We start from the raw sequence: 7,097 nt of genomic DNA, 5'->3' as shown, positions 1-7,097 counted from the left end.
CTTATGCTCAGATAATTTCAAAATCCACCCTCTGCCCCGTGGCTAGCAACTCACACACCTACCAAACCGTATTTGCCTTGGAGTGCCAGTCCTTCATGGCTCCACATCAAACCAGTTATACCCATGGCTTAGCATGCTTTTCTTTACTGTTAATAGTTACATATATGTATTTTTAGAGGTGCTTCCTAGAATCAAGAAAATCGTTCTAATCGTGGCATCACAGGACTACAAGGAGACAGGAAGGCTTCTTACCGCCTTTCAAACATCATACTGGGAGATGTTCTTTCAACTGCCAAGGTTTTGGGTCCCCGTGTCCCACCCTTATGAAAGAGTTGTTTGATTTACACTGTTTTGCAAATAGTATCCAGCTATGAGACCCTCCTTGCTGATATTATCCTTCCTGCCCTCCAGCCTGAGCTGCACAAACGTTGCATTGATGGTATTTACAAGGTCCTGTGCATGTCACTGAGCCCAAGTGATATGAGCGACCAGGTCACCTGCTCCCCAAGGCCTGATCAGGTACCCCAGGCCAGGGAGCCAGAAGAAAGGTGGCACTTGCTAACCAGCCCTATCCACTGACCAAAAATGGGTACCTCTTTTAGGACTTGTGGCCATGGAGACTCTTACCCTTTCAGAGTTTAGGAGTCTAGAAGTGTTACCTCATGACTGCCCATTTATCCTGAAGTCTCTGGCCATTGCTGGCCATCTTATGCCCCTTCTTTACCCTAAGACTCCTGGCCACCCTGGGGTAACCCCTAGGTGGCTTCCACGTCTCCCTCCAGATGATGAAGGAAAGCTCTCTGCGGGTTCAGCAAGTCTTAGCTGCTGAGCCAAGTGAAAGCAAGAGTAAGACCCAGCTCTTGCTAGGCCTCAGTTTCCCTGACTGTAAAATGAAAAGACTTGATGTAGGTACATTCCGTTCCCCATCCATTAGTCCTTGACCTCCCCTTAGCACCATGCTTTCAAACATTTTTCTTTTGTGGGTTTTTTTAAATCTTTGTGCTTGGTAATCTGCATTCTCTACCAAAGATAAAACAGCTCAGATATCACCTGTTAGATAGCATCACAGAAGAGTTCTTCATAGTTCCTTCTCGGCCCTGAAAAAGACTTTAAAGCCAGAGGAGTGACAGAAATCCTTTCTCTTGAAGGCCTGGATGTCAGAGAGCGTGGGATATGAAGCAAAACCTGGATTCAAGGCCTGGTTATACCTCTGCTGGTCAAGGGCTGTGAGCAAGTTTCCCAGTCTTTCTGAGCCTCAGTTTCCTCATCCGTGCAATGGGTAAACAGTAGCTCCTAGGTCACGGGGTCCTCATGAGAAGTAAATGAAATCATTTACATAGCTGGCATATAGAAGGCGTTCAGCATGTGCTAATGGCTAGGATTTGAACAACTGCTTTCTGAGAACAGAACCAGTTCCCTTAAAATCAGCCTACTTCCATTAATGACTTTCTCCCAAACCCTGGATTTAAATTGTGTGTTGAGTTTTACTGAAAAACAAAAGAGAGGAGGGTGGAAGACTGGATCTGGTGCAGATAGCCAAAAATCACAGTCAGCATCGCCCCTACCCAGATGGGCAAGGAACAGAGAGGGTCGCCGGAAGTCTGAGTCACTGGTTTCAGATTTGCTAGTTAAAGCTGGAATCTTTGTTCCCGCCACTACCAACCCCCATCACCCCAACCCTTTCCATCCCCTCTCCTTTCAATCAAACACTTCAAAGAGGCGCCCGGAGAAGGGAACTGTGAATTCTCTGCTCACTAGTTTTCATGAGAGGAAACCAAAGAATGTTTCTTTTCGAGACTGCGTCTGCTCATCCAAACAAGTTTTACTAGCTAGGGGAACTTGAGCTCAAAGGCAGGCTCAGGGGCTGATGAAATTCAGCTGTGAGGCCACAGAGACATTGCACCACGGACAGGAAAATGAGAGGCACCCAGCAACATTGGGCTGGGCAAGGGCCAGGACAGCAGGAGAGGGTGCAGGAGAGGGAGAGAAAGGGGCACTCTGGGGGTCAGAAGAGGGTGGGGGTGCGCCCGGGAGAAAAGCAGATAGAAGAAAAGAGCCGAGAAAGGCAGAAAGAGAAAAGAGGAGAGAGGAGAAGAGAAGACACAAAGCCCGAGAAGGCATTTTATTTTTCTTCTTTAAAGAGTGAAAAAAACAAACACTCCAACTGTTTCAACTGACGGGGAATGTTCATCTGCCGAAGGCATTATTAGGACAGGAGATAAGGAAACCACGGAGATAGGAAATAATTATTTTGTATCTGTCTTTATAAATGAAAATGAAGGGCATTAACTTAAATAGGATTTAGATTTTCAGGGACAGAAGGGAATGAATTAGGAAATAATTCTGATAACAAAGGAAATGTTTATTAAAAGGTCGGGGGAGGGGGCTCTTGAAACTGACAAGGCCTCATGGGCCAGATTTAAAACCGCTGCTAAGCTGCGAGGGAGTTCCAGCAGGGCCAGAGCTGTGGGATCCAGTGGGTACCACTTGTGAGAGATAACTCAGCTCAGGGCAGAGGATCAGTGCAAAAGATGACTGACCTCCTGGCCTGACTCGGAAGTCAGTGGCCTGTAACTCAACAGGTGGGAGCCAGGCACCTGTGCTAAGAGCAGAGCAGAAGTGGGCAGAGGCATCCTGGGCTGCACTCAGCTTCCCGCAAGGATCCTTCGTCCTCACTTCCACCCTTCTGCTAGCTTATGGGAGGGGTGCTACATGGAGAAATTGGGTGGGAAGGGAAAAAAGGAAGGAGCCACATCAGTGACAATGCCACGTTCACAGATCCCCACAGCCTGAACGCCCTCCATGAAGTCCTCTGTCTCCTGGGTGTGCACCCATCCAGGCCAGATGGAGCTCTTTCCAGCATTTCTTCACTCTTTCTATGGAGGCACCTGGAAACAGCAGTTGGGAGCCTGCACTGTGGCATCGGATTGCCTGGGTCTACATTCTGATTCTGTCTCTTTCAAACTGCTAACTTTAAATGAGTTATTTCAATTATTTGGACCTGGCTGGACACGGTGGCTCACACCTGTAATCCTACCACTTTGGGAGGCCAAGGTGGGTGGATCACTTGAGGTCAGGAGTTTGAGACCAGCCTGGGCAACATGGCAAAACCCCGTCTCTACTAAAAATACAAAAAAAAAAAAAAATTTAGCCAGGCGTGGTGGCGCATGCCTGTAACCCCAGCTACTTGGGAAGCTGAGGCAGAAGAATTGCTTGAACACGGGAGGCAGAGGCTGTTGTGAGCTGAGATTGCACCATTGCACTCCAGCCTGGGCAACAGAGCAAGACTTCATCTCAAAAAAAAAAAAAAAAAAAAAATTACCTGGACCTCAGCTTTCTCAGATGTAAAATAGAAATCTAATGATCATACCTCTCTTATAGGGTAGTTGGAAGGATTAAGTGACATTAATATTAAAAAGTTCATTGGGAGGTCAAGGTGGGCAGATCATCTGAGGTCAGGAGTTCGAGACCAGCCTGGCCAACATGGTGAAACCTTGTCTCTACTAAAAATACAAAAATTAGCCAGGCATGGTGGTACTTATCTGTAATCCCAGCTATTCTGGAGGCTGAGGCAGGAGAATCGCTTGAACCCAGGAGGCGGAGGTTGTAGTAAGCCGAGATCATGCCACTGCACTCCAGCCTGGGCGACACAGTCAGACTCTGTCTCAAAAAGAAAAAAAGAGAAAAAAAAAAGTTGATAGAACAGTAAATATAATAAATAATAAAATTATAGTTATTATAACACAATTATTAGAGGTATCCTGGCTAACCTTCAAAACCAAGTAAGTTCTTCTTTATGTCTAAATTTAGTGCCTCCTCCTGTCATTTGGGTCTCTCCTGATTGAAAAGAATTAATTGCCACTCAAGTCCACCTACATGTCTGCCTGCCTTGGCCTTGATTTCTGTCACAGAAATGGCTCTTCCTCACCCCCGTCCTGTCCTTCTCTTCCACCCCCAGCAAGGTTGGAGGTGGAAAGCTTTTCAACAGCCAAAACTAGTGTCTGTAGACTGACCATGTTAAAGGCTCCAACAGGAGAGGGAATCAGAGGCTCAAGTTCAGGAGCAAGGGAAGCCACAGATTGCCGTGGTCTAATCTCCCAGAACCATGTGGCAACGTAAAGCTTGGAGGGTGTTTCGGAGCTGCAGGATCTGCCTCCAATGCTGATACTGTAAGTACCCAGGACACCTTCCAGGGGCAGAACTTCACATGAGGACTCCTTTGCAGGTGTCTAAGCTTAGCGTTTCTGTGAGGAAATCTGGGGGCTGGCTCTGTGGACTCACTGAAAGCTCTCTGCTGACAGAATCAGATAATCAGCTAATACCTGACACCGCCACGTCCTAAGCCTTGGACTGATACATAACAATGTCATCAGGCCTGCCTTCTAAGAGCCTTAGCCAGTTTACCTCCTCTTTCAGAGAATCTGCCCTGGGTAATTATTCCAAACTCGTGCCTGTGAAGTGGGCTAAGTGTCCTGTCGCTGTAATCCTCTGGGACGATCTCTCATAACACCCCCTTCTCTTCACATTTAGCACTCCCGAAGTTCTGTGCTGGCCCTTGGAGATGGTAGCTTACTCCCGCCAGGGGGTAGCTCCCTTAGATGAGTTCCTGAGAAAATGGGTTGAGACAAAAGATTGGCCCTGGGATCCACAGAGGTGGAGGCCAGGAGGAGGCCCCCAAGTGCACCTGTTCCAGGAATCCCAAGCTGAGAGCCAACCCTTCCCAACCAACCTTGCAAATAGTCACTGGGCCACCCATTCAGGTCAATGGAAAACCAGTGCAAATGAAGTAGCAGAGGCCCAAGATGTCCAACTGCCTCCAGCTTAGGAGCATTCCAAGGAGGGGAAATATTTGACTTGTTGGTAAATCAATATTTGTGTTTTTGCACAATGCCAGGAGAGTTACCTGCTCCTCAGTCTGGAATGGGTACCTGCAGAGTGGGAGGGAAGAGACAGCCTAGACTAGAATCTCAGCTCTGGACTTCCCTTAACCACCTCTCTGAGTGTCCTGAATTTCCTCATCTTAGGAATAGGGAGGTCCTTTTGTAGTTCATAAGCGAGATGATTGGGTGTTCAGGCACATGTGTGAGATATGCCTCCTTCAAACCTTGTTACAACGTCAGCACATTACCCGCCTGACATGAAAAAAAAAAAAAAAAAAGGAGGGGGAATAATAGTATCAACCTCATGGGGATTTCTGTGAAGACTAAATGAGCAAGTAAGTGCCAATTGCATAATGGCAAGCACATCGTGAATGCCTAATACGCGTCAGCCTTTTTAAATTGCTTTTATACTCATTCAGTATTTTATAGTTTACAAAGCATGTCCACATATACATATTAGCTAATTCAGTCCTCACGGCATCCCTGGAAGGAAGTCATTATGGACTCCAAGTTTTGGGGACGGAACATCAAAGCTCAGGGAAATCTAACGACTTGCCCAAGGTCAATAATTCATATTTTTAATCCAATCAAGACCAGTTGCTTGCTTAGGACTTTGACCATTTGGTACAAGTATCAACAGCTAAACAGCAAATGTGAATCGTTACCCACTTCCTTGAAGTGTCTTGCCAAAAGGGTATGATTGTGGTTTCATGCTGACCTGACCTGCACCTGTACCTGAGCCGGACCAGAACCTGGCCCTGTATGGGGCGTTTGCAGGGTTGAAGATAGATCAGTGTCATTGTGCAAATTATTTCAAAGCCATGAGGATTCAGGGCTCTGTTGTAGTTCAGTGGAGAGTGTAGAGAAGAGGGTGACGATGTCACACATGAATAATGCATAGAGGGTGCTAAACTTCAGTTTAAGCAAGATCCGAATGCTCATTTCATCTTTGATTTCTCCTTCTGGCTGTGCCATTCCCCATAGCCACTGATCCCGGGGCCTTCTGCTGGAACTGTATGGCCACCCGCTAAATTGGCTGTTCTTGATAGTGAATAGAAAGAGGAGGGGGGCTGGAGGCAGAGAGAAAAAAAAAGATAAGTTGAGGGGAGGGGATTAGGGAAGATGAAAGAGGGAGATGAGAGAAGGAAGCTCTTTCACTGTACTACTCTTACACAGACTGCCATGGACCCCGAGAACTTGGTGAGGTTTTGTTCCAGGAGAACTTTTCTGGTCCTTTCACTGTGTGGCTGTCACAGACTGAACTCACTTCTCAAGAAGTGGTAGCGGTACAAGGCCGGGCCCCAGTCTGATGGGGAGACCAGCAGAGGAGTCCTGCCATCGTTTGTAGGGGAGTGAAAGGAGACTTTCAGACAGGGCAGAAGGCAGACTTTGCTCAGCATGACCCAAAGCCCAGCCTCAGGAGCTGAACACAAATATGGAAATAACAGCACAGATTCTGGGGATGTGACACAGGCGGCTTTTGCCCCAGCTGTGAATCTGGAAACAAATGAGAACTACAAAACCGGCTTGTTTGGTTTAGTGAGGAGGCAGGTGCCAAAACAGCAAATGTCACCCTCCCCGTTAAGCCTGGGCAGTTTAGATTCCCATTAGTCCTGGAAATGGGATACAGCCTCTGTGGGGTCAGAAGGCAGAGGCTGCAGCAGTGTCGCAGCATCAAGAGGGGAGAGAGGACACAGAAAGACTTGTGATGTCAGCCCTAGGTGGGGCCGGTCTGTTTTAAGGAGAGGTTCTAAGTTCAAACCCAGGTAAGATGGGCTTTGGCAAGCACAACTGACTTGTCCCCTTCTTAAAAATCAGTAGGTAGACTGACTACTCTAGGATAAACTGCCAACAGCTTTGTTTTCTTTGGGGCAGCCATCTGAAACTGCTGCAGCTGATTTTAATGAGACATAATAATATTCTATCAGTTCTGTGAGCTATAGACTGAGCCCACTGAGGGAACCTGCTCAACCCCCAAAATGATCAGACTTGTCAAAATATGATCATTTTGTTCCTTATTATAAATGAAAAGAAGATATGATTTAAGTGTCATCCTCTGGGTATGGGAGCTGGATTCCTATAAATCAATCATCCCAAATAAACTCTTTGGAGTGATTTCACTACAAATATGCTGCAAATAATTTCTTTAAACAAAGCATAAAAGTATTATTGTATCTCTGCAACGTCAAAATGGCTTTAGATATGCATTATTGGGTT

The 7,097-nt window shown here is 46.6% G+C and overlaps 1 non-coding gene across 1 annotated transcript; it reads left to right on the top strand.

Moving 5' to 3' along the window:
• Nucleotides 1-5,034: 5,034 nt before the first annotated feature.
• Nucleotides 5,035-5,138, top strand: LOC116477574 (small nucleolar RNA U13). Its single transcript, XR_004250539.1, has one exon. It is a non-coding gene; the product is annotated as a small nucleolar RNA U13 (small nucleolar RNA).
• Nucleotides 5,139-7,097: the final 1,959 nt, after the last annotated feature.

The sequence above is a fragment of the Hylobates moloch genome, unplaced genomic scaffold, assembly GCF_009828535.3.
Source record: "Hylobates moloch isolate HMO894 unplaced genomic scaffold, HMol_V3 SCAFFOLD_11, whole genome shotgun sequence".
NCBI classification, from domain to species: Eukaryota; Metazoa; Chordata; class Mammalia; order Primates; family Hylobatidae; genus Hylobates; species Hylobates moloch.
This window is presented reverse-complemented; position numbering and strand designations above follow the sequence as displayed.